Source organism: Antechinus flavipes, chromosome 2 (genome assembly GCF_016432865.1).
Source record: "Antechinus flavipes isolate AdamAnt ecotype Samford, QLD, Australia chromosome 2, AdamAnt_v2, whole genome shotgun sequence".
Lineage (NCBI taxonomy): Eukaryota > Metazoa > Chordata > Mammalia > Dasyuromorphia > Dasyuridae > Antechinus > Antechinus flavipes.
In genome coordinates this window covers 597,251,095-597,276,323 of record NC_067399.1, presented here as the reverse complement: position 1 = coordinate 597,276,323, position 25,229 = coordinate 597,251,095, and the positions used below count along the sequence as shown (strand labels likewise).

The window sequence follows — 25,229 nt, the reverse complement described above, 5'->3', positions numbered from 1 at the left end:
CAAGTACCTAGAAGAAGTATAAATGAATTATTAGAAGTCCAAGAGAGCCTCGAAGTTAGCTCATGGAGATGAATTGAGTAGCATTGGATGAGTAGAATTTCATTGAGCAGAGATTGGGTGAACAACTTAAGCAAAAGTATTCAGGTGGAAAGACATGAGTCATGTTTGGGGAACCAAAGGGGAGTAATAGGTAAAAATAGGAGTAGCATGAGATATGATTGGTATATCTCAGAGGTGATTCAGAACCCAAACCGTGGAAGGCCTTGAAGATTAAGCTAAGAACCTTATAAGCATTCTATAGTCAGGTTATCTTATATGATACCTCTAGGTTGTAGGGGAGAAAAAACCTAAATTAGGAAAAAATGGGACATTCTTATTATTTTGGACTTAGGTCAGAATTAGGATTTCGTTGGTAAGGAAACTCCAGATGAGGAAGCCCCTTCTTCCAGTGCATGTCAGCACCCACTTTACAATTTTGAGTCTTAGAGAATTGCCCTAGAATTTAAGAGGCTTCCCCATGATAGGTCTGAACAGCCACATCTCTATCTGTATAAAAGGGAAGACATGAACTTGGCTCTTTTAAATTCACGGGAAAACTCCCTGTCCATAATGATACACTGCTTTTCATTCTTGACATATGGTTTTAGAATCATTTAATTAAAAAAAAAAGTTCTGTTGAAAAACTGAGGTATGTAATCATCTTATTCTTATTATAAAATGATTTATTCTACTTAACAATCAATAGGGAGTCTTTTATTAAATGACTCCCATACCCAGCAGCCTATATTTGAAAACAAAAAACCAACAACAAAAATCACTTCTTGATCTTTCCCTTGCCTTCCCTTGGACAATTTCTTAATTATTGCTGCCTGAGATAGGCAATCATAGTCTACTCAGACCAAGCCATGGCTTTATTAGTACAACATAATTTCCTAAGGCACAGTTAGAAACAAAGCACTTCCCATAGAAGAAGAGAACTGGGAGGGGGAAGGTATCTGAAAAAATGTCTGAGAAAAGACCAAATAGTGAAAAAACCTAAATTCTGGAGTTAGATGATTTGTATTCATAACTCACCACCTGTGCCACTCTGAGTCACTTTCAATTAAGGAAGCAACACTCACAAAATTAAACAAAACAAGAGTTACATCATAATCCAAGAGATGGTACAAGGCAGAATAGATCCTTCAGTCAATGCCAAGAGTTAAGTGGAGGGGAGAGATGTGTGTCCTGGGATCATGAAAGAAGGCTTCGTGGAAGAGGCAGATTGGAAGGATGGTAGATTTGATAAACACAGAGAAGGGCACGGACTTTTGAGAGTTGGGCAGATTATGAACCTATCAACATTATCATTTTGTTAAGGGGTTAGATTTTGTACTAAGAAACACATTGGAGAAAATGGAAAGGAATGCTATTTCCTAAAAATAGGATATGGTTTATTTTTAACTGAGTCAGAATCTTACTTGAAATTGATCTTGGTATTGGAATGCTAAAAAATAAAGAGATCAGAAAATGTATGAATTGTTAAAATGAAGACAGTTTCTATCCCATTCCTACCTTTGATTCCCCCCGCCCCAATTGCTCCATTTGGACATTATATGATTATTCATTTGCCTTTTCCTCCCTATCCCATCCTAAATGTCTCCATTTTCCTTAAAGGAAAGTTAATTTTCCCTACCATATTCAGGAAAAGACAGGTTTTTGCCTGAGAATTCCCTCTTCCTCCCACTTCCTGGCAGCCGTTCTCAGGGTCTCCATTCTTAGACTACTCTTGGTCACTGTGGTTTGGATGGCGCAAAAGTGATTTCTATCCCAATCTTGTCCCTGGGTTTGTGGCAAACAGAGAAGTAAAAACCAGACAGGCCTGTCCAAAACTTTTAAGCGTTTCTTTCTATGGTTATAAATAAATAATCCTTCTTCTCTTTGACAGGATTTTTTTTTTAACCACAACTGCTTTTCATTAATTTTTCAAGTGGAAATATATTTCCCCTAGTGGAAAGTTGCCTCTCCTGTGATGAGAGTCATTGCTCATTTTAATATTTTTACTGGGGAAGAACCAAAGCCCAAATCCGCCAGGAGCAGCAGCCAAAATCCTTTTGTGTAAGGTACATAGAAAGCTCTTTTCTTGCTGAAACAGGATAAAAGGATGACTTTGGGAGTCTCCTTTCCAAATTCCCAAAGACAAGTAAAACTGGAATCTCTTCAACTAATTGTTAACCTCTACTAGCCTACCTCTCTGCCTTTTCTCCTTCAGAACTTATGTTTGCTTTATTATTATTCCCCTAGATGTTTCCTTTCTTTGTCTCCCTCTGTTTTTCCAGTCCCTCCTTTCCCCATCCCTTAAATCTGAGGAGCTGGCTCTGATGGGGGGGTCTCTGGTGAAATGGAGCTTCTGTGAGCTTTCCTCACAATCCCGGCCATTTCCCCACACTATTTTTTAAAAGAAGAAAGAAAAAATTAAGCTTAAACAGAAATCCAACTGATAAAATGTTAAAACACCCTGCTGGGTTTAGCTGGAAGGTTTTCTTGCTTCATGCATTTTTCCATTTTTAGCCTCTGAGCTTTGTGGGAGCAGGGACCACGTGGGTCCTAATGGGGCAGCTAGAACTCTACAGTAATGAACAAAAGGTTGAGTAATAGAAATAAATACAAGAGGATTTTAGTGAGAGATGTAGAAATGCTACTTTAGGAAAACAGGAATCCAGTCTTGGCACTTAGATGTGTAGTCAGTACACTTGTGACATCCTGGGGGAAGAGGGTAGGGTGAGACAGAGGAAAGAGAGTGGTAATTTTTCATTTGGGCTCCATTGTATTAGAATCTGTAATAATTCCATACAGGTCAGCTTCAAGTTTAACTTGGTACCAGATTTGCCTTTGCTTGCATCTCTCTCTAGAATCCCTAGTTTCATTCAAGGCTTTGACTAAAGAGCCATTTTCTATGGGAAACTTGTCTTTATCCTCCTGGCTGTTGGTACTCTCTCCTTCCTAGAATTATCATGTCTTTACTTATCTGTATAATGAGTGGAATCTTTTCCACTCCCATTACCAGGAGAGAGTAAGCTCCTAAGAGTAGAGAATGTTTTTTATTTTGTCTTTGTATGCCCCAATGCTTAGCTCAGTACCTTCTGAACAGGTGTGGTGAATCTCTGAACCCCTAACCCATACAGACTTGAGCAGGTCAGATCCCCAGAGTGCAGCTGGTTATATCTCTGTTTGGAGTTCTAGAGATGCCCCTGAGGGTCAAGGGGGTTATTCCTTTAATGCTACTCATTCTACCTCCTATCAATGTGTTCCTCACAGTTAACATCTCCTCTAGCTCATTGATTGACCTCATTATCAATTTATCTGGTTTCCATCCATTTACTTTTATAGAGACATTTACTGAAAAGGTATAGCAAGAACGAAATCACAAAAAATATGCCTCATTTCTCTCCTATCCCCATGTCAACTAGAGACACATTCTCCCCTTTATATTCAGCCCCTGGAGAGAGGGGGCTTAAATTTGAAGGTGATGCTACAAAAGTGGGAGCTCATTTATGTCACCAAGTTCAGTTTCAATGACTGTGGCATCTCCTATGGATGAGTCAATTACTTGCTATAGATGCCATCTTAGCAGTCAGACTGATCTGCCTCTGGCATGGATCACTCCTGGGGTATGCTGACTCTTTCTTCAGCTCAGCTGTCTGCTGACTCTGGTATGAACTCTGGTTGCAAGATCTCCTGAACTTTCAAAATTCACAAGGTCATACCTGTTTCCCAATATTCCTTCACCCAAGAATAGGAAAAAACAAATGCAAACACACAAGGGACAGGGTATCATGCATTCATAGCCACATGGATGCCAGTATTCTGTCCCCACTCAGAAGCTTACAGCAGGTACTGACTGTCACAACCAGGAAAAAGAGAGGCTCATTTGATCTATCAAAGTCTTTTATATGTATAGTTATCACCATCCTGGCAGCCAGTCACAAGGCTTTTTTTGACAAATAAGCAGGCAGAAGCAGGTGCTCTGAATCAAGGACTAGGTCCCTTTCATTTTGCATGCACAGAAGTAGGCTTACCTGACCTTAATATAGGTGATAGCAGCAGGCAAAATGGTGCCCATTCCCAAAGAATGGGATTCCAATTAGCTAGTTTCCTTCTCCCATATCTCTTATCCTCACTTTACATAAGGACAGGGATTGGACATATTCTTGATTTAAGGAATTCCTGGATAAGGAAAATCCCTTTATCAATGCCAGTTGGAACCTTCTCTACAATTTATTATTTTAGAAAATTGTCTAGAGCAGAGAGACCTTAAATGACTTGTCTAGGATCATACAACCAGGATATGTCAGAGGCAAAACTTGAAGCCATGTCTTTCTGACTTTGAGACCAGCTCTCTATCTACCCTGCTACCCTTCCTCTAAGTACTTTATACATTCTTGTTAGAGTGAATCAAGTAAAACATAGGAGAAAATGCTTTCTGGGCATGTTTTGCTAAGGGAAACTAGGTGGCACAATGAACAGAACACTAAGCTTAGAATCACGAAGATCTAAGTTCAAATTCAGCTTTAGCAAGTCACTTAACTTTTGTTGACCTCAGTTTCTTCATCCATTAAATGAGGGTAATAGCATATAATTCTCCAATTTGTTGTGAGAATCAAACAAGATAATAGTTATAATTCACTTAACCCAATACCTGGCACATGATAAGCACAATATAAAGGTTAGATATTACTATTATTCATTACATATACCACTGATATCAGACAATAGAAATGGGGCCATCAATTGCATATATTGCCCACATATAGACTTAGTTTTAAATTATGTTATTCAGTGAGGTAATTCAGATCAATTTCAATAGATTTGTGATGGAGAGAACCATCTGCATCCAGAAAGAGGATTATGGGGACTGAATATAAATCACAACACAGTATTTTCACTTTTTTTGTTGTTGTTTGCTTGCTTTGGTTTTTTTCCCTTTTTGATCTGATTTTTCTTGTGCAACATAATATAAGTGAAAATATGTATAGAAGAATTGAAAAGTTTAACATATATTGGATTACTTGCTATGAAGGGAAGGGGTGAGGCAAAAGGAGGGAGAAAAATTTGGAACACAAAGTTTTGCAAGGCTGAATGTTGAGAACTATCTTTGCATGTATTTTGAAATGAAAAGCTATTATTAAAATAAATAAATATAAAATAAAATATGTTATTATCTCTGTTTTATTATATGTTTATTTCTTTGTTAAGTAATTGCCAATTACATTTTAATTTGGTTAGTCAGTACTCAAGAGTATTGTGTGATGTATGCAGTCCATAGGCTATGTATTAAAAACAGGCAACTTTCTTAAATTTGAGAATAGAAACCATTCTACATTGGCAGCATTCTAACATTAGCTGTGTCGCTTAATGATAACTCAAATTTCTAATGCAACGTAAGATGTATAAACTTTTTCATAGAACAATGAAGTGACAAAGGCAGATCTTGCCAAGTATTATTATTTCCATTTTATAGATGAAGAAACTGAGTGTCATAGAGTTTAAGTAACTTACTGAATGTTAACTCAAAGTAGGAATTTGAGCTCAAATCCAGCCTTCCCATGAATTTAGCACTCTTGGCCCCTGGACCTTATTATCTCTCATTATTTTCACAAATGAATCTTAACCAATCACAGAAGTACTTACTTACAAAGTTCTCTAATAAGTTATTTAGATAGGCCTGGGCCTGCCCTTGGCAACAGCTTAACTGAATGCCTTTGAACATAATAAAACTGTTTTTCTTTACATGTTTAATAACTTGGATTTCTCACTAAGTCAGACTGACCTTCCTACAATAAAAGGTAGTTAATAAGGTTTTGTTATTCCAGTTTTTAACCATTACTCAATATAAGCAATATAAGCAAGTCCTGAGTAGGTATTTCTGCAGCTTCATATAGCAGGATAGTCCCTTTGAAATTTCTTTCTTTCTTTCTCTTTCTTTCTTTCTTTCTTTCTTTCTTTCTTTCTTTCTTTCTTTCTTTCTTTCTTTCTTTCTTTCTTTTTCTTTCTTTCTTTCTCCCTTTCTCTCTCTCTCTCTTTCTTTCTTTCTTTCTTTCTTTTCTTTCTTTCTTTCTTTCTTCTATGGCAATTGGGATTAAGTGACTTGCCCAGGGTCATACAGGTAGGAACTATTAGAGCCACTTTATTTTACTACAGTATGATTTCCTTTCCCCTGACAACTGGCAACAAGGCTGCTTGACAAAAGTCTCCTGTGTCAAAGTAAGCCCACGTGACCTCTGGGAACCTATTCTACCACATCAGAGTTTAAGCTCTGGCAGGCCCCAAGAGCCCTCCATCCAGATTTGAAAAGACTTGAAGCACAAGCCCAGAGGAGACTCTTGGCAGAGTTGCTGAATCTGAGAAGCTCATTGCCCAAAAAGTCAGCCACTAAGAGATGAATTTTTGTGGCCACAGCAATTCATGGAACCACCTATTAAGGAGCCATTGAGAGGTTGGGATGTTGGCTTCTGTAATACTAAAGACGTTCCCATCAGGGAAATTACAAGTCCTTTGAGGGGGATGAAATGAAAGAGAATAGATGTAAGACCAGTATGGTTAGCACATTCCCTGTCATCTCAAACCTATAACATTCTGAGATCTCACTGGGTTGTGACACATTACCATTTGTCAAAGAGCCTCAAGTTCCTCCCTAAAGAATTAGATTTAATTCATTTCAATAAATGTTATCCATTGTAGCCAGGCACAGTAGATAAAGGAAGGAAGGGAAAGGGAGGAAATACACATTTATTAAGCACCTATTTGCCAGATACTATCCTAAGAATTTTATATTTGATGCTCGTGATCACTTTGGGAGGCAAATAATTTTGTTATCCTCATTTTACAGTTGAGGAAGCTGAGGCAGACAGCTGCTAAGTGACTTGCTCAGAGTCACATAGCTAGTACTCCTCTGAATTTGGATTTGGACTTCAAGCCAGGTGCCCTAGCCGCCTCACTTAGAGTTAGGTATATGTGGTTTAAGTTCTCTTCCAATATATGCTAGCTATGTGAAAAATCATTTTGACTATAAGTTTCTTCAGGGAAAGAACTGTTTTTCTTTTTATTAATTGTATCCCAGCACTATAAATGTTTATTGGATTGGGTTGATATAGTCAAATTATTTACTCTCTTGATGTCTACCATAACTCTGTAAGGTTTCTATAAATTAGAGAAGAATAATAAATCTTAATTAATAGAGGGAATCCTATACTGGAAGTTCTCAGACTCTGCAGAAAAAAAAAATCCCCCAAATGATATATTAAACACTTGCTATCCGTAAAATATTATGATAGATTCTGGGAACACAAATTTAAATAAGACACAGTATCTGCCCTCAAGGAGCTTCTAATCTAATAAAAAAAATTTGATTTCAGTCTTATCATAAGAAAGAATACAATAAATGTAAAGATGGCATCCAAGCAAAGTTCTGGGATAGGTTTTCTGATTTTCTTTCCAGTGTAAAAATTTTAGGATTCTTGCTCATAGGACTTTGATTGCTATCATTTTCTTATCTCCCCTAGCCTACCTCAGGCCCTATAATATTTTTATTAATCATTCCTTTGACTTAAGGCAAGGACTCTTAAAATGCAAATATTGCTAAGAGGAGCAAAGTAGACTCTTCATAAAGCAACCTCAGATTATCTCACACTGATTTTTTTAGGTTAGTTCCTGTAGAATAGCTGGAACTTGTAAGGATGAAGAAGAAAAAAAGCTGATCAGAGGAAAACTTTGAGAAAAAGGGACTGTGACAATAGTCAGGGAAAATGTGAATTCAGAGGAGGATCCTCCTAATGGTTAGTTATTTCCTTAAATTATCTTGTATTTATAAGTAGGTAGATTTTATGTAAAGTTTAAGGTTTGTGAAGCACTTTACATTTATTGTGTGATTTGATCTCCACAACAACTCTTGTGAGCAGAGTGTTATTTTTATCCCCATTATCCCCACATACGTATTTTATTTTATTTTTTAATGTATATTAACTTTTAAAATACACATTTCTTTATTAATCATGAAAACAAAAGGGACAAACCACAACAGAAGAAAAGAAAAACAGGAAAAAAGCATGAACATAGCATGTGTCGATTTACATTTAATCTCCATAATTCGTTTTCTGGTTGCAGATGGCATTTTCTATCCAAAATTCATTGGGATTTCCTTGGATCAATGAACCACTAAGAAGAACCAAGTCTTTCATAGCTGATCATGGCACAATCTTGCTGTTATTGTATATAATGCATTCCTGGTTCTGTTTGTTTTGCTCAGCATCAGTTTATATAAATCTTTCCAGGTCTTTCTAAAATCAGCTTGTACATCATTTTTATAGAACAATAATATTCCATTACATTCATATACCATAATTTATTCAGCTATTCTCCAATTGGTGGGCATCTACTCATTTTCAAATTCTTTGTTACCACAGAAAGAACTGTACAAACATTTTTGTGCGTGTGGGTCCTTTTCCCTCCTTTATGATTTCCTTGGGATACAGATCCACTAGTGGTACTGCTACTTTAAGAAATATTCTCAATTTTATAGACCTTTGGGCACAGTTCCAATTTGACCTCCAGAATGGTTGGATCATTTCAAAATTCCACCAACAATATATTATTGTCCCAATTTTCCCACATTCCCTACAATACTAATCATTATCTTTTGTTGTCATCTTAGTCAATTGAGAGGTATGAGGTGGTACCTCAGATTTGTTTTAATTTGCATTTCTCTAATCAGTAGTGATTTGGAGCATTTTTTCATATGACTATACATGGCTTTAATTTCATCATCTGAGAATTGTCTGTTCATATGCTTTGATATCCCCATTTTATTTAAGGAACCTGAAACTGAAAGAGGATAAATTATCTATCCAGAGGGAAACAATTACATAGTATCTGAGGCTGGATTTGAACTCAGATCTCCACTTCAAGTGCAACATTATATTCACTGTGCTAAATATTATATCTACCCCTAGCAAACTACAACCTATTTGGGTATGAGGACTATATTTTTCTTTTGTTTTGGTATGCCAAGTATCCAAGCACAATGTTCTATACACAGTAGATACTAGAAAAATGCTTTTTGAAGTATCAAATGAGACAGAATCCTATAGCTCAGCAAACAATTAACTTTTCTGAGGTCTTTTAATCTGAGTCTATGTCTTCATCTATAAAGTAAGAATAATAAAATATATGCCCTGTATACTCAAGGTGGGGGTGAGAGACACACTATGGAAAGTCCACTTAATTGCCAGTCCTTGTTATGAGGAAACAGCCTCAAAAGGTTAAGTTATCTGTCCAATGCTACGTAGCAAGTTAGTAATAGCCAGGACTAAAACTTAGGTCTTCTTGTCCGCAGTTTGTTCCCATATATAAGACTTTCATAGATAGCTACACAGAGAGAGATTGTTGTTCATTCATTTCAGTCATGTCTGACTTCATGATAATCTATGATTCATAATAAAATGGATTTCATTCCATTTCAATGGATTTACTCTATCCAAAGACTTATCCACTAAGTTAATTTTCTTTATGAAACTTGGCCTGGACAGTTTAACTAGTAGAGGCACCCTTGAGAGGCCTTTTGAGGATGTCTAAAATGTCACTGCCTACTACATGGGTTGAGGCTATCATCCTTTGGCTGTCAGCGCCTTTAAAATTAGCCAGACTGAATCAGTAAGTCTTGATCCACTGCTTCATTTTCTGCCTTTTTCAGCTGACAGGGGAAAGGACTATTCTTCTTGGTCTTTCCCTCTATCATCTTGGTGCCTGAAAAAATGGGACTGGGGTATTTGTTTCTATTCTATATCATTTGTCCTACTCATTTTCAGGAACCAGTAGTAATCCTCATGGTACTTAGGAGTTCGAAACATGGAAACTTTGAAGTCAAGAAGTAAATGATATGGTGCCTACAGCCAGCCCATCATGGAAGCCCTATGAACTGAAGATGTTTGGGTGGAACCTCATGAGATTTGGAAATGTACTGTGCTCTATAGCAAAGCTTCCTAAATTGTGGATCATAACCCCATGTGGGGTCACGTAACTGAATGTAGGGGTTGTAAAATTATGATTTATTATCAGTAAGCATTTGATTTATATTCCTATTTTATATATTTATAAATCTGGGGCTGTGTAAAAATTTTTCTGGAGCAAAAGGAAAAGGTTTAAGAAGCCCTGGTCTATAGGAACTGAGCTAAACTACAAACCTAATCCCTTTCCCCTCCACAGAGACTAATATGGGGGTGGGGAGGATTATGTCTTCCTTTATGTTGATAGAGTAAGTTTGTATATTTGAATATTTCTTATGAAATAAATATTCCTTTGTAAAGAACACTGTGTTATACTTATACGAGTAAAAAAGTCTATCTGGGATTGTTTTCCTTGCCTTGAACAAATAGTGACTTGTTTCTGTTTCTCATAATTAAGGGGCTATACCCACACTAAGGAAGTCTGTAGGGACATGGACCACTGTCATAACTGACTACCACTGACTGACCACAGGAGATTAGGTTCTAACACAACTAATTTCACACTGAAAATAAGCCTGATTTGTTTTTGTTTTTAAATAAGTCTTATTACAAGCCAACTGTAATTCCCATCAGTTTAGCTTAAGCCTCACACTGGGTAATGACTTGTCTTCACTGTATTTATTAGGCAGCAAAACCTCTTTTGAATTACTCATTCCTACTTCAGAGCAAGCAACTACTGGGTATTCCCAGCTACTTCAGGCTTGTGTGGATAATCAGGGTTACTCAAAAACATGGAGCCTCTGGGAGTTGTCAGAGAGGTTAGAGGAGTCTTGGACCCCTTCCTAAAATAGCTGGAAAAAACCACTTGCAGGGCAAGCTCTCAGCAAAAGTGGGAATTTTTGACTTGAAGCAAAATGCACCTTACAGTTTTCCTTCATCCTGGCTACAACCACCACCTCCCATCTTCTCAAGCTGCCTCTGACTTCCTTCCTTCCTTCCTTCCTGCCTTCCTTCCTTCCTTCCTGCCTTCCTCCCTTCATGCCTTCCTTCCCTCCCTTCCTCTCTCCTTCCCTCCTTCCTTCCTTCCTTCTTTCCTGCTTATCTGCCTTCTTGCCTGCCTTCCTTCCTTTCCTCCCTTCCTCTCTCCTTCCCTCCTTCCTCTATCACCTTCCCTCCCTCCTTCCTTCCTTCCTTTTCTTCCTTTCTCTCTTCTTCTTCTTCTTCTTCTTCTTCTTCTTCTTCTTCTTCTTCTTCTTCTTCTTCTTCTTCTTCTTCTTCTTCTTCTTCTTCTTCTTCTTCTTCTTCTTCTTCTTCTTCTCTCTCTCATCTATCTGTTTATCTACTTATCGATCTCAGAGGCAAGTAAGGGCATGGTGGATAGATGCTGGACCTGGAATCAGAAAGACATAAATTCAAATCCAGTCTCAAATACTTATCTATATGACCCTGGAGAAGTCATTTAACCCTGTTTGTCTCAGTTGTCTTATCTGTAAAATGAGCTGGAGAAGGAAATGGCAAATCACTCCAGTATCTTTGCTGAGAAAACCCCAAATGGGGTCACAAAGAGTCAGAATGAACAATAAATAGCTTATGTCTAGGTTTTTATAAATGAGGATAAAACAACTCCTTAATTGCTAGGTGGAATAGTGAATAGAGGGTAGGACTTAGAGCCAGGAAGATCAAAGTCCGAAGTGCCTTAAGCCCTTACTGAGTTTATGAGTCACAACCTCTGTCTGCCTTACTTTCCTCCCCTATAAAATGGAGATAATAATATCCTACCTCTCAGGATAAAATAAGGTAAGATAAAGTGATGATAAAAATTTGTTAATATTTGTAAAGTACTTTGTAAACTTCAGAGTGCTATATAAATGTTAATAACTACTACTATTACTACCATTACTACTATGATGACAATGATGACTACTACAACTACTACTACTATTATCACCACTACTACTACAACCACTATTGCCACTACTACTACTACTACTACTACTACTACTACTACTACTACTACTATTACTACCACCACTACTCCTCTAATGACAATGACTACTACTACTACTACCACTACCACCACCACTACTCCTATGATGACAATGACTACTATTACTACTACCACTACTACCACTAGTACTACTATCACTACTACTACTGCTGCTACTATCACCACTACCACTACTCCTATGATGACAATGACTACTCCTCCTCCTACCACCACCACCACCACTACTACTATTACTACCACAACCACCACCACCACTACTCCTATGATGACAATGACTACTCCTCCTCCTACCACCACCACCACCACTGCTACTACATTACTACTACCACCACTACTCCTATGATGACAATGACTACTACCACCACCACTATACTACTATCATCCAAGGTAGTACATGCAAATCAGTCAGATAGTATAGGGGATAGAGCTCACTTAGACACTTACTAGCTTATGATCTTTGGTAAGTCATTTAACCTCAGTTTCTTCATCTGGAAAATGAAGATAATAATAGTACCTAATTTGGGAGATTGTTTTGTGGGTCAAATTAGATAATGTATTAAAAGTATTTTTCAAACTTTTAAGTATTCTATAATACTAGTTAATAATATGACTGTTACTATTATTTGGAATAGAAATTTGAACCTTGAAGTAATAGGAGCCACTGGAGTTTATTGAGTAGAGCAGGGTTATGGTTAGATTTGTACTTTAAGATCTATGTGCCTCTGTAAGACTGAGTGGATGATGACCTAAAATGGGCAGAGACTTGAGTCAGAGTTGCTTGGTCTAGGAGACATTTTCTCCCTTATCCTTAAAGGGCCCCTTTTAGTTTTGGACCCATAAATATAAGTCAGATTCAGTCTTGAAAGAATCTAACTATCTAAAATGAAGGTCAGGTTCTTTTTCATAAACTTGTTGGCTCTCCAAACCCCCAATCAACCAATCAACCAACCCCCAAGCATTTCTTAAGCATTTACTCTGTGCAAGAATCAACAAAAATATTTGTTATTGGTTTTAAAAAACAGAAAAGTAAATCAATGGAAGAAATGAGAAACAGAGATTTAGAAAAGACAATTCAATAATTCAGTGTTTAATAGGCCACAAAAAACATAAATTACTTAGGAAAGAACTCTCCATAAGATAAGAACTGCTGGGGAAAATGAAGAATAGTCTGGTAATAATTAGGTTTATACCAACATTTTATATTATATTCCACAATAAATTTAAAATGGATGTGTTTTGAATATTTAAGATCATACAATAAAAAAATCAAAAGATAGGACAATCATATACCTTTCAAATCTGTGCATAGGAAATGAATTCTTAACCAAAGATGCAGCAATTATAAAAGATAAAATAGATAATTTTGGTTTTTATGAAATTGAAAAGCATTTGCATAAATAAAATGAATGCATCTGGGATAAGAGGGAAAGCAGACAAATTGGAAAATAACTTTGCATTAAATTTCTCGGATAAGGATTTTTTATCCAATTTATAGGAAACTGATGGAAATATATAAGACCAAAAGTCATTCCACAATAGATAAGTGGTCAAAGGGTATGTACTGCTCTCAAAAAAAAGAATTGCATAACATGTTAAATACATGAAAAAGCATTCCAAATTGCTAGTAAGAATAGAAATACAAGTCAAAACACCCCTAAGATTTCCCATCATACTCAGCATACTGGCAAAGATGATAAAGTACTGAAGGAGAGTTGGAAAGATAAATTATTGGGAGACCTGGGTATTAGCATAAACATTCTAGAAAGCAATTTGGAATATAGTTAACACATCCAACAGAGATTCCACTGTCAGGACCAAGGAAGCCCATTGATTAAAAAAAAAAAAAAGGAAAGAAAGACCCTACATATACCAAAATATTTATTGCAGCACTTTTTTATGGCAGCAAAAGACTATTTTATAAAAGGGGAGATTCTCATGAATTGAAAGATATCTAAATAAATTGTGGTAAATTAATGTTTTAGAATATTTCCATAAGAAATGACAACTCTGATGAATATAGAGAAACATGAAAAGACTTGCAAATACTGATGCAAAATGAAGTAATAAGAGTCAAGAAAATAATATGCATTGACATGAAAACAATGCAAATGAAAAAACAAACACGTTTCAAAATTACAAAGAACAAGTTTGACATCAAAAAATAAATATGAGAAAACTGCTTTTCCAACTTTTTTTGCAAAGTTGACACATCCAAGGGTGTGAAACATTGCTTATGTTGTCAGATTTTTTTCTAAGTATTGTTTGGTTTTGCTGATTTTTTTTTCTTTTTTAAAGGTTATTTGTTGTATGGGATATCTCCTTGAGTAGAGGTAGTTAAGAGATAAAAGACAAAATTTTCATGATGTAAAAACAAAAGACCTAAAATTTATTTTTATAAAATCTAACAGAGAAATTTATGGAAACTTAGAGTTTTGTTCATTTAGATTCTTCCTATAGTAGGAAATGGGATTAGCAAAGGACTCATTGTATGATACAGTTCAGGTACAAGACTTTTATTTCTTCCTCTACACCCACAAGAAAGTTCAACACATACAGGAACCCCAAGAGCACACTGACATAAATACTTGAGCAGAAATAGTAATAAAACTTGTTTTGTGCTCCCAAGAGTTTGATGCTTAAAATGTCAAGACAAAATGCATTTTGCAAGACTATCAAATAGGTATTTTACATTTCACATTGGTTCTTCACTATCCAAATAATTCTCTCCAGATCCATATTCATCCTCTTCTTGGTGGTCATTTATTCCCAGAAGTGCTATAGGAGATACTTTCTATTGTATTATGGTTAGCACCAAGTTAAGAACCCAGGACTTTTGATTTCTAAAAGCCACAAGGATTCCTCTAAGACTAGGCATGCATCTCAAGATCAAAGTTCAGTCACCCATGATCAGGGAAGAAAAAAAAATACCAAAAAGACAGCAAATGACTCAAACTCCTTGACTCAGCACATCACCCCTAATTTCCTGCTCCAGCTGCTTTGGGGAACATTCACCAGACTGCTGTGGTAGAGAAAGCCACTCTTCCCCCACAACTCATGGCAAGTTCCAGAGTTACAAAATACTTGAAGGAAGATATTGGTTTCGAGTTTTTGCCTTTCTTTGTGCCCCCAAACTTAGTACAGTTTCTGGCAGATACTAAATGCCTAATACTTACTGTTGATTAATTAATGATGGTCCCTGGAGAGTTGAAGGAAGAGAAAGGATAAGTCACTCTCTTTTTAGAGTCTGCTGAGTCAGTGTCTCTTTCTAGTCAATATCCAATTATGAGATTGCTTCATCACCTCAGATCACAAGTCCTTCACCACTGAGACACACATGTGAGAAGAGTTCCAATATGTATTTTTTTAATTTAAATTTTATTCCAATATGTATTTTATAAGATAAATCCTCTAAGTCTACTCTGATGCATATGCTATGGGATACAATCCCTACTAGATAGGTATTTCTACTTCTAAGGGTCAGTCAGATCTCTGCCTTGATTCCCATGATTATGTGAAGATCTATTTCTCCAGATAAGAAGAGAAAGAGAAAACCACAACTTGATGTGTAGAGAATGTCATGTGTATATGGGGAAAGGGAATCAGAATTTAGTGTTCTTAGGGGATGAAGTAGGGAAAGACATTTGTAGTTGAAACAATAATGAGAGTTGAAATAATAATGAGAACCAGCAGATTTGTAGAATGTCCATTTATTTGCTTCTGAAAGAGTTTGTAATGATCCAGGTAAATAGCTATTAGTTCAAATCCTTAGCCTGAATTCCAGGTCTGCCACAATATGCTCCAAAGCAATTTTCCAAATGTATCTAAAAGTACTCCTCACTGTGTCTGTTCTGCTCTTGCCAAACTGAATAATTTGTTGTTACTCACTAAATTTTCTCCAGATCTTCCCACATCATCCTATTGTTCATGTCCATTCCCTATGTCTTGTATTCATTTCTCATTGCTTCTCTGGTTGTCCAAATCCTACTTATTCTTTAAAAACCCAATTCAAATGCCACCTTCTCCAGGAAGTCATCTCCTGGTCCTAATGCCACATGGGCAGTCTTCTTCCTCAGAGTCCTCACAATACATTTCACTTTCTTGGTGTTTCTTGTCACCTTCTAACTAGTAAAACACTTGTGCCAATCTGAGAAGCTAGCATATTAGAATATACACTTGTATTTGGACATTTGTTCTGCTGCTCTCTACTCGTTCCTCTCATGGTATAAGCTTTTTGAGGATCTCACTGTGTCTTATTCATCTCTGTTTCTCCCCTCAATGTCTTGAATATAGGCTCTGCTGAGGAAAAAGTACTAGATTTGGTACCAAATGATCTGGTTTTGGATTCTTGCTCTGCCACTTAGTAGCTGGATTCATAGCCAAGTCACTTCATCTCCATTTCTCTCATCTCAGTTTTATTGATAAGATCAGAGAACTAGACTAAGAAGGCCTTTAGGTCCATCCTGTGAACTTTAAAATACAATCCTGATATCAGGGGCTTAATAAAATTCATCACATTATTATGTCTTTCTGAGTATTATTATGGCTTTCTGTGGGTGTTTCTCTTTTCTCACCCTCCATTCACATTCCTATTAAGAGCTGGTGCTCAAAGGCTAGCATTGGCTTCTGATTTTTCAATGTCTTCACACAACCTTTAGCCTACTGTTCTGCATACTTAGTATGTACTGCAGAAATGCAGCAACTGACCAGCTGAGTGAGGAAATGAAAACCATACCGACCACTAAGCTGCCTTGGGGTTTTTTCTTTCCCCTGCTGGGAGGAGTAGTTAAGAACAGATCTCCGAGTCCAGAATAAGTTCAGAATTCTAATTCTGGATTCAATTCAGTAGGATCAGAGCCAGGAATAATTTGGAAGAGGAGGAACAATCCACACCAGAAAAAATAATCCATTAAACTTTCTCTTTCTCTCTCTCTCTCCCTTTCTCTCTTCCTCTTCCTCTCCCTCTCCCTTTTTTCCTCCCTTTCCCTATCCCTCTCTCTCTCTTTGTTGTTCTCTCTCTCTTTCCCTCCCTCCCTTTTTCTCCCCGCCTCTCTCTTTCTCACTTTCGCTCTTTCTCTCGCTCTCTTCTCCCTTCCCTTTTCTCTCTCTGTGCCTCTCTGTCTTTGTCTGTTTGTTTCTCTCACACACATATTCAAATAATATACAATCATGCACACACTAAGCCAAATAAGGTAAAACAAAGGCTTCAAACAATCTCTCAACGTTGCTGATATGCTATCTTATGAATGAGACCTTTCAGTTGTTTAGAGATAAAATTTGGGTTATGTGCAGCCCACCCAGATGGTCCCTATTACCTAGAGAAATGTGGGGCAGGAATCAAAAATGTGGCAGGGTTATTGCCAGAATGCACTAAGCAAGGGCTCCTCTCCCTGGCAACATGGAATAGCTGGTCACCTTAACCTAGAGCAAAAAACACAGATGCAGGGGGATAAGAAATAAAATACTCAATCACATTAAACCTTATCAGCATCACCGTTGAGACCAAAAAACCTCTTCCTTAGTCATGGCTTCTGCTGGTCATCCCTTTCACATTCTTCTACCCTACAACCCTTCACTATATGATTGCTGGGAGTTTTTAAATAGTATTTTATTTTCCAAATACATGTAAAGATAGTTTTCAACATTCCTTTATATGAGACTTTTGTGTTCCAAATTTTCTCTCTCCTTCCCTCCCTTACTTTCTCCCTTCCTAAGATAGCAAACAATCTGATAAAGGTTAAATATGTGCAATATTTTAAAACATTTCCCTATTTGTTAAGTTGTATGAGAAAAAATTAGAACAAAGGGGGAAAAATATGAGAAAGAAAAAAAAACAAACAAAAAGTGAAAATACTATGCTTCCATTTACATTCAGTCTCCATAGTTCTCTCTCTGGATGCAATTGGTATTTTCCATCCCAAGTCTATTGGAATTATCTTGAATCACTGAATTGTTGAGAAGAGCCACATCTATCACAGTTGATCATCACATAATATTGTTACTGTGTACAACGTTCTCCTTGTTCTGCTCACTTCAGCATCAGTTCATGTAGGTCTTTCCAGACTTTTCAGAAATCAGCTGCTCAGTATTTCTTATAGAACAATAATGTTCCATTACCTTCATATACCATAACTTATTCAACTATTCCCCACCTGATGGACATCCACTCAGTTTCCAGGTCCTTGGCACTACAAAAAGAACTGCTATAAACAGTTTTGCACATGTGAGTCCTTGTCTCTTTTTAAATTATCTCTTTGGAATACAAACCTAGCAGTGAGACTGTTGGAACAAAAGGTATGCATAGTTTTATAGCCTTTTGAGCATAGTTTCAAATTGCTCTTTAGAATGGTTAGACCATTTCACAACTCCAGCAACAATGCATTAGTGTCCCAGTTTTCCCACATCTTTTCCAATATTTATCATTATTTTTTCTTGTCATCTTAGCCAATCTGAGATGTGTGGTAACAGAGTTATATTAATTTGCAGTTCTCTAATCAGTAGCAATTTAGAACATTTTTTCATTCGGCTAGAGATAGCTTTAATTTCTTCATCTGCAAATTGTTCCTATCCTTTGACCATTTATCAATTGAGGAATGACTTGCTTTTTTTATGAAGTTGAGTCAGTTCTCAATATATTTTAGAAATGAGGCCTTTATCAGAAACACTGGCTGTAAAAATTTTTTTCCACCTTTCTGCTTCTCTTCTAATTTTGGCTACATTAGCTTTGTGTGTGCAAAATCTTTTTAATTTAATGTACTCAAAATTACACAATTTGCATTTTCAATTCATAATGTTCTCTAGTTCTTCTTTAGCCATCAATTTCTCCCGTCTGCACAGATCTAATAGTTAAGACTATCCCTTGCTTTATTAATTTGCTTATAATATTACCCTTTATGTGTAAATCATGAACTATTTCACCCTTATCTTGGTATGAGGTGTCAGATGTTGGTCAATACCCAGTGTCTGCCGTACTACTCAATTGCTGGGGTTTTAATAGCATTGAACTGTTACTACTTATGTGAATTTAGGTAATTTATTTAATTTTCCTAGGTTTCTTTTCTCATTTTTAAAATAAGGTATTGTATGTAACATATATTGTATTTAAGATATACTTTAACATGTTTAACATGTATGGGACTACCTGCCATCTAGGGGAGGGGATGGAGGGAAGGAAGGAAAAAGTTGGAATAGAAGTGAGTGCAAGGGACAATGTTGAAAAATTACCCATGCATATGTTCTGTCAATAAAAAGGTATAATAAAAAAAAAGAAAATAAGGATATTGTGCTTATTAATTGAAAAGCTCTAAATACCATGAACCTATGATCTCTTTAATCATTGCATCCTCCACATTGATGCCAATATGACTTTCTTGTATACAAGTAATGAATAACATGTCACTTCACTGCTCAGAAACTCTCAGAAACTTCCCATTGTCCACTAAATAAAGGCAAAATTTTTTAGCCAACCACAATCTGGTTCCAACATCACTATCTAGCCTTCTCTAACTCTCTTTTCTACAATTTAGCCAAATTAGATTATCTTCTGCACACACACACACACACACACACACACACACACACACACACACACCTTCTTGAATTTATTCCCACTCTTATCTACATTTCTTTCCCTTCTCCCTAAATTTCTGTTTGTTGACATATTACTCATCCTTTAGAGTCCAGATCAAATTCCTCCTCCTTCATGAAACCTGCCATGATCCTTCCAGTTGAAAGCAGTTCTCCCTAACTTTTCTTTTGTATTTTTGGCTCGACTTAATAAACACCAAGTAAAATGGATATTTCCATATGCACAGTAGAATAGAAAATCACATTGTATATGAAATTGCAGCACTCAATTATGGACAATTTACTTTTCTTTTTGTTTATATAATTCCTTCAAATTATTTAAAGGACTTTTTGCTCTCCTTATATACTTATAGTGGCATTTTCTTCCTATTAATGTATATGTCTTCTCTTCCCCAAATAGACTGTTTAGTAAGGATAGAACTATGTCTTAGTCATCTTTGTATCTTCACACACACACACACACACACACACACACACACACACAAATTTCATATAGTGTCTTGAAGTTCTTTCTGAATAAACATTTGAGGAATGAATGAATGAATAAAAAGCAAGCAAGACAGGAAAACCTCTTTTCTATTACTGGTGTCATTTGAGTTTCTCCATGAATTGATAGTTGAGGGAGAAATATAAGTATCCAAACACCCATGGTCTTTCCACATTAAAGATTAAATCCAAACTTTGGAGGGTCATGTTTATTCATACATGTTAAATTTCAGCATGGTCTTTCACATCCCAAAAATGACAACTCAATTGTTTTTTCCATCTGTCTTTCCTACTGTATACTTTAGCCAGGGCTAAAATGAGCTAGAAGAAGAATATTGGTTCTGGTTTTTCTAGAGGTACAATAGCATTTTAAGAATGGAACCAAGGTATGTACTTAGGGGTCTATAAAAACAGAGATAAGGGCATGAGTTTGGAGACAGAATATTGCCAGAGTTGTGGTAAGCAGTATTTAGCAATATCTCTGCAAAGTAATAAGTGAACTATATAGAGTCATAGAATTTTAAAGTTAGAAAGATCGTAAGAATTCTTTTAATCCCTAGCTTCTTAAAATGTGGGTCATGATCCCATATAAGATTATAACTGAATGTGGGGTTCATGAAATTATGACTTATTATAAATAAATCTTTGATTTGTAGACTAATTTTATATACTTACATACCAAGGATCATGTAAAAATTTCTCAGGTGAAAATGGGTCATGAGTGGAAAAAGTTTAAGAAGCATTGCTTATGTAAGTCTAAATTATATTCTTATTCCAACTTATTCATTTTCCAAGTAAGGAAACAGATCTAGGGAAATAAAGTGATTTATCCAAGATCTTCTGGGCTTTTTCCTGGCACCATATCTGTATTAATGAATCATAATGATTCGGCTCAGAATCTCAGGTCATGATTAAATGACCACCAACAGAGAAAGTCTAGCAAGTTTTTAGGAGGTCAAGTCTCAAGAAAGTTTTCAGGGATGATTCTTTGGGGTTAAGTGACTTACTCAGGGTCACACAGCTAGGAAGTATTAAATATCTGAGGTCAGATTTGAACTCAAGTCCTCCTGACTTCAGGGATGGTGCTATATCCACTGCACTACTTAGCTGCCCCAGGGATGATTCTTACTAGTTTCCTCAAACTTGCCTATATACCAGATTGGCAGTTACCCTATAGGCACCATAGTGGCTGCCCTGTGGAGCAGTCTTGCCCTACTCAGACCCATTCATAATTAACAAAAGAAAGATCTCATAGAATTTGAGCCGGAGGAGACTTTAGAGTCCATTTCATAAAAGAGAGTGATATTGTGAATTGTTTTCCATGCATTTTTCCAAAAGATAATCTCTAGAAAGTACAAAGAGAACTGAACAAGAATCAGGATACTTAATCTTCAGATATCAGTCTTGACTCGGTAGTTCACTAACTTTAAAATTTTACACAGCTTGATTTAACTTAAGTCTCTGTTTTCTCATCTATAAAATGGGCACATTTTGGGGGAGGGGTATTGGATTAAGTAATTGTTGCAGCTTATAAGTGCCTTTGATTTCTCTGGCAGCCATGTTAACTATATCAGTTATATCTGATAAAGTTACAGGAAGGAATGTATTCCATAGGAATCTCTTGACTTTTGGAAAATAGTTTCTTTTTCACATGCTAAATATAATCAGAAAAAACATCTATCAAGATCTAAGAATCATCAGTGGGGTTGGGATAGAAAATGCTGCTTCTCAGTTAGTTGGGGGAGTCAATAGAATTCTAAGCCTGGAGTTAGGAAAACTTGAGCTCAAACACAGCCTCAAAAACTTGCTAAGTATGGGATCTTGGGCAAGACTAATTTTAGTCTGCCTCAGTTTCTTCATCTGTGAAATGGGGATTGTCCCAGGATTGTTGTAAGGATCAAATGAGAAAATATTTATCTTGATACAAGTAACTATAATAAATACGCCACAACCATCTTATTTGCTTTCATTTCATATCATTACTTTGCCCTTTGGGCCATTTAAAAGTTTGATTCTTCTAAAACTGTGGCATTCTGTTATTTAAAGTAGTACCACCAGTATGATATTGCTCAAATTTTCTCACATCCCCTCCAACATTTATTATTATCTCTTCCTGTCATCTTAGCCAATCTGAGAAGTGTAACAATAATGAAAATATATCTTTAAAGTTATACTGCTTATTATGTTTCCTATCAACCTTTTTTCTTTTCCCTTCTATTCATTATAGATGCTTTGATGACTTTCTTTTCCTACCTTTTTTATCCTTGTTCTACCCAAAATAATTTAAAGAAAATAAAACTCTTGTATCAGATATAAATATTCAAGCAAAACAAATCTCTACATGAACTGTATCTGATAATGTATGTTTTATTCAAAATCTTGAGCTCGTCATATATCTATCAAGAAGTAGATAGAATATTTCATATATGAAGACCAAATACTTTTACTGATTTTGTCTTCTTAAGTGCCATTTCTATTTCCCCCAGTGAATTGGTAACACTGAGTTCCTGAAGAGAATATAAATACAGTAGTTTGACTCTTGTCAAACAGACCTGTTCCATTGCACATTTGTTGTCTTCCTTTCAGTTTTCACTACAGGTGTTCTGGGGGCGATATAATTTAGCTGTATCTCATGCCAAATTTTCCATAGGCTTGCTTTTTCCTCAGTTACTTTTTAGTGTTTAGTGCAGTGGTGTTTATTTTAATATTCCTATGAAATATTTTGCAGATTAACTGATATGTTAAAGCTTTATTGCTATAGGCTTCTGAATCATAGAATTATATTGAAGTGAAGTTAGAAGAAACAAAGATCATCCAGTTCAATCTATGAGAGAACAGAAATTTCTTCTATAGAATATCTGAAAAATGATCATCTAATTTCTACTTAAATTCCTCTAAATACCTACTATCTCTAAGATTTTGGTCTTTCTAGTATTTAACACTTTTGACCATGTCTTCCTTCTCAGTACTCTCTCCTCCTTTGACTTACATGATGCTGTACTTTTATGACTCTCTTATCTCTTTGAATACTTACTTCTTTGCTGTCTTCTTATTCTTTTTTTTGCCTCTTTAATGTGGGTATCTCTGAAGGGTTTGTTCTTTACTTTCTTCTCTTGGCTATAGAAGTACAACATTTGTTCTATTTTCTTTTTCTTTCTTTTTTTAAAAAACTTTTTTGGAGGCAGTCAGGATTATGTGATTTGCTCAGAGTTACACAGCTAGTAAATACCTGAGACTGTGCATTTCCATTTATTGAAGACCCATTGTAGTCACCAAGTCTAAAGGTGGAGTTGGTGATGGCTACTCTCCTGAAGTTAAAGAATAATGAGAGAATCAAATTTTGAGGAAGTTGTTATTTAGAAAGAATCATCTCAAAAGGAAGCTTTTTTCTTCCAATTAAATCCTACCCTATTCAAACTGAGATATGCTGGGAGAACTGTGCCTCCTGTCAGACAAGAATACTAGGTATTTGGTTTGTTTTGAGGTTTTTCATTAGTGATACAAATCTAACCCGATGGCAAAGGAAATATTTGCCACAACAGGAAGGATATTTCTAGGTAACAACTTTTTCAAAGACAGGAATGTCTTAAATGAGGGCCTCAATTGCCCTTTCCCACCCCAGCCTCCAACTTCTGAGTGTAATAAAGAACTGTGTCAGCAGCTACACTATTGGAGACATTCCATTATGGAAGAGAAATAAGCAGGAAGCAGCTGAAAACTGCTATCTATGGAGAATCACAGTAGGAAAGTCATTCACCTGTGTAAATGATTGAGAATTGTACATAGATTTTGGCACAATTTCTGTTTGCTTTTCTACTTTGAAAGGTTTTGGTTTGCTTTCTTAAGATTCTATTTTCTTTCCCAAGGTTACGGTTTTTCCCCCTCAATCTTTTCATAAAACTTATCTCCTTTAATGCTAAGTAATACTCATTTCCAAGGAAAGTTGGGCTCAATATGCCTTCCCTTTCTTACTCTATAACCTTGTGATCTCATCATAGGCAGCATCAGAATGTGATTTCCTCCTTTTTTTCAAGGAGGGGTAGGTAATGAGCTAGATAAGATGTTCCAAAATATACCCAGATTCTTCAAAAAGCTCTTGATACAAGGGTAATATATTTATAGTAAAAAGGGCAGTGTGAACATTGTCTAATTTCTTTAGTAGAGCTATTAACTTGATCATTGGATGTAGATGATACATTAAGAATATCAACATTTAAATTACTGTTTGTAGAAATGGAATTCTTAACTGGAAACTGAGTGGATGCCCATCAATTGGAGAATGGCTGAATAAATGTGGTATATGAAAATTATGGAATATTATTGTTCTGTAAGAAATGACCAGCAGGATGATTTCAGAAAGGCCTGGAGAGACTTACACGAACTGATGCTGAGTGAAATGAGCAGGACCAGGAGATCATTATATACTTCAACAACAATATTATATGATGATCTGTTCTGATGGACATGGCCCTCTTCAACAATGAGATGAACCACATCAGTTCCAATAGAGCAGTAATGAATTGAGTCAGTTACACCCAGCGACAGAACTCTGGGAGACAACTGTGAACCACTACATAGAATTCCCAATCCTTCTATTTTTGTCTACCTGCATTTTTTATTTTGTTCACAGGCTAATTGTACACGATTTCAAAGTCCGACTCTTTTTGTACAGCAAAATAACTGTTTGGAAATACATACTAATATTGTGTTTAATTTATACTTTAACATATTTAACATGTATTGGTCAACCTGCCATGGGGGGGGGGGGGAGAAGGAGGAAGAAAAATTGGAACAAAAGGTTTGGCAATTGTCAATGCTGTAAAATTACCCTTGCATATAACTTGTAAATAAAAAGCTACGATTAAAAAAAAGAAAAACAAATGGAATTCTTAGCACCCTCTTCTTCCTTTCTAATACTCTAACACCATGACTGGAAGAACAGGACTGCCCAGCATTTTGTAATTTTGTATGACCAAAATAATTCATCATCCGATAACCAACTCCCAGAAGATGGTTCTCTATCTGCTTGTCAAGCCTAATCTTCAGATAGCAGACATACTGTGCTTCTGGTTCTATATGTTAGCCTTTCCAAGAGAGCTGACACTCCATTGGCATAGACTTTGGGCACCCAGGAATAGTTTGTGCCATATTAACACATTAGAGTAAGGTTC

The 25,229-nt window shown here is 36.2% G+C and overlaps 1 long non-coding RNA gene across 1 annotated transcript; it reads left to right on the top strand.

The window, feature by feature from the left end:
• Positions 1 to 1,852: 1,852 nt before the first annotated feature.
• Positions 1,853 to 10,342, top strand: LOC127551625 (uncharacterized). Its single transcript, XR_007951136.1, has 2 exons — positions 1,853 to 2,102; positions 9,843 to 10,342. It is a non-coding gene; the product is annotated as an uncharacterized LOC127551625 (long non-coding RNA).
• Positions 10,343 to 25,229: the final 14,887 nt, after the last annotated feature.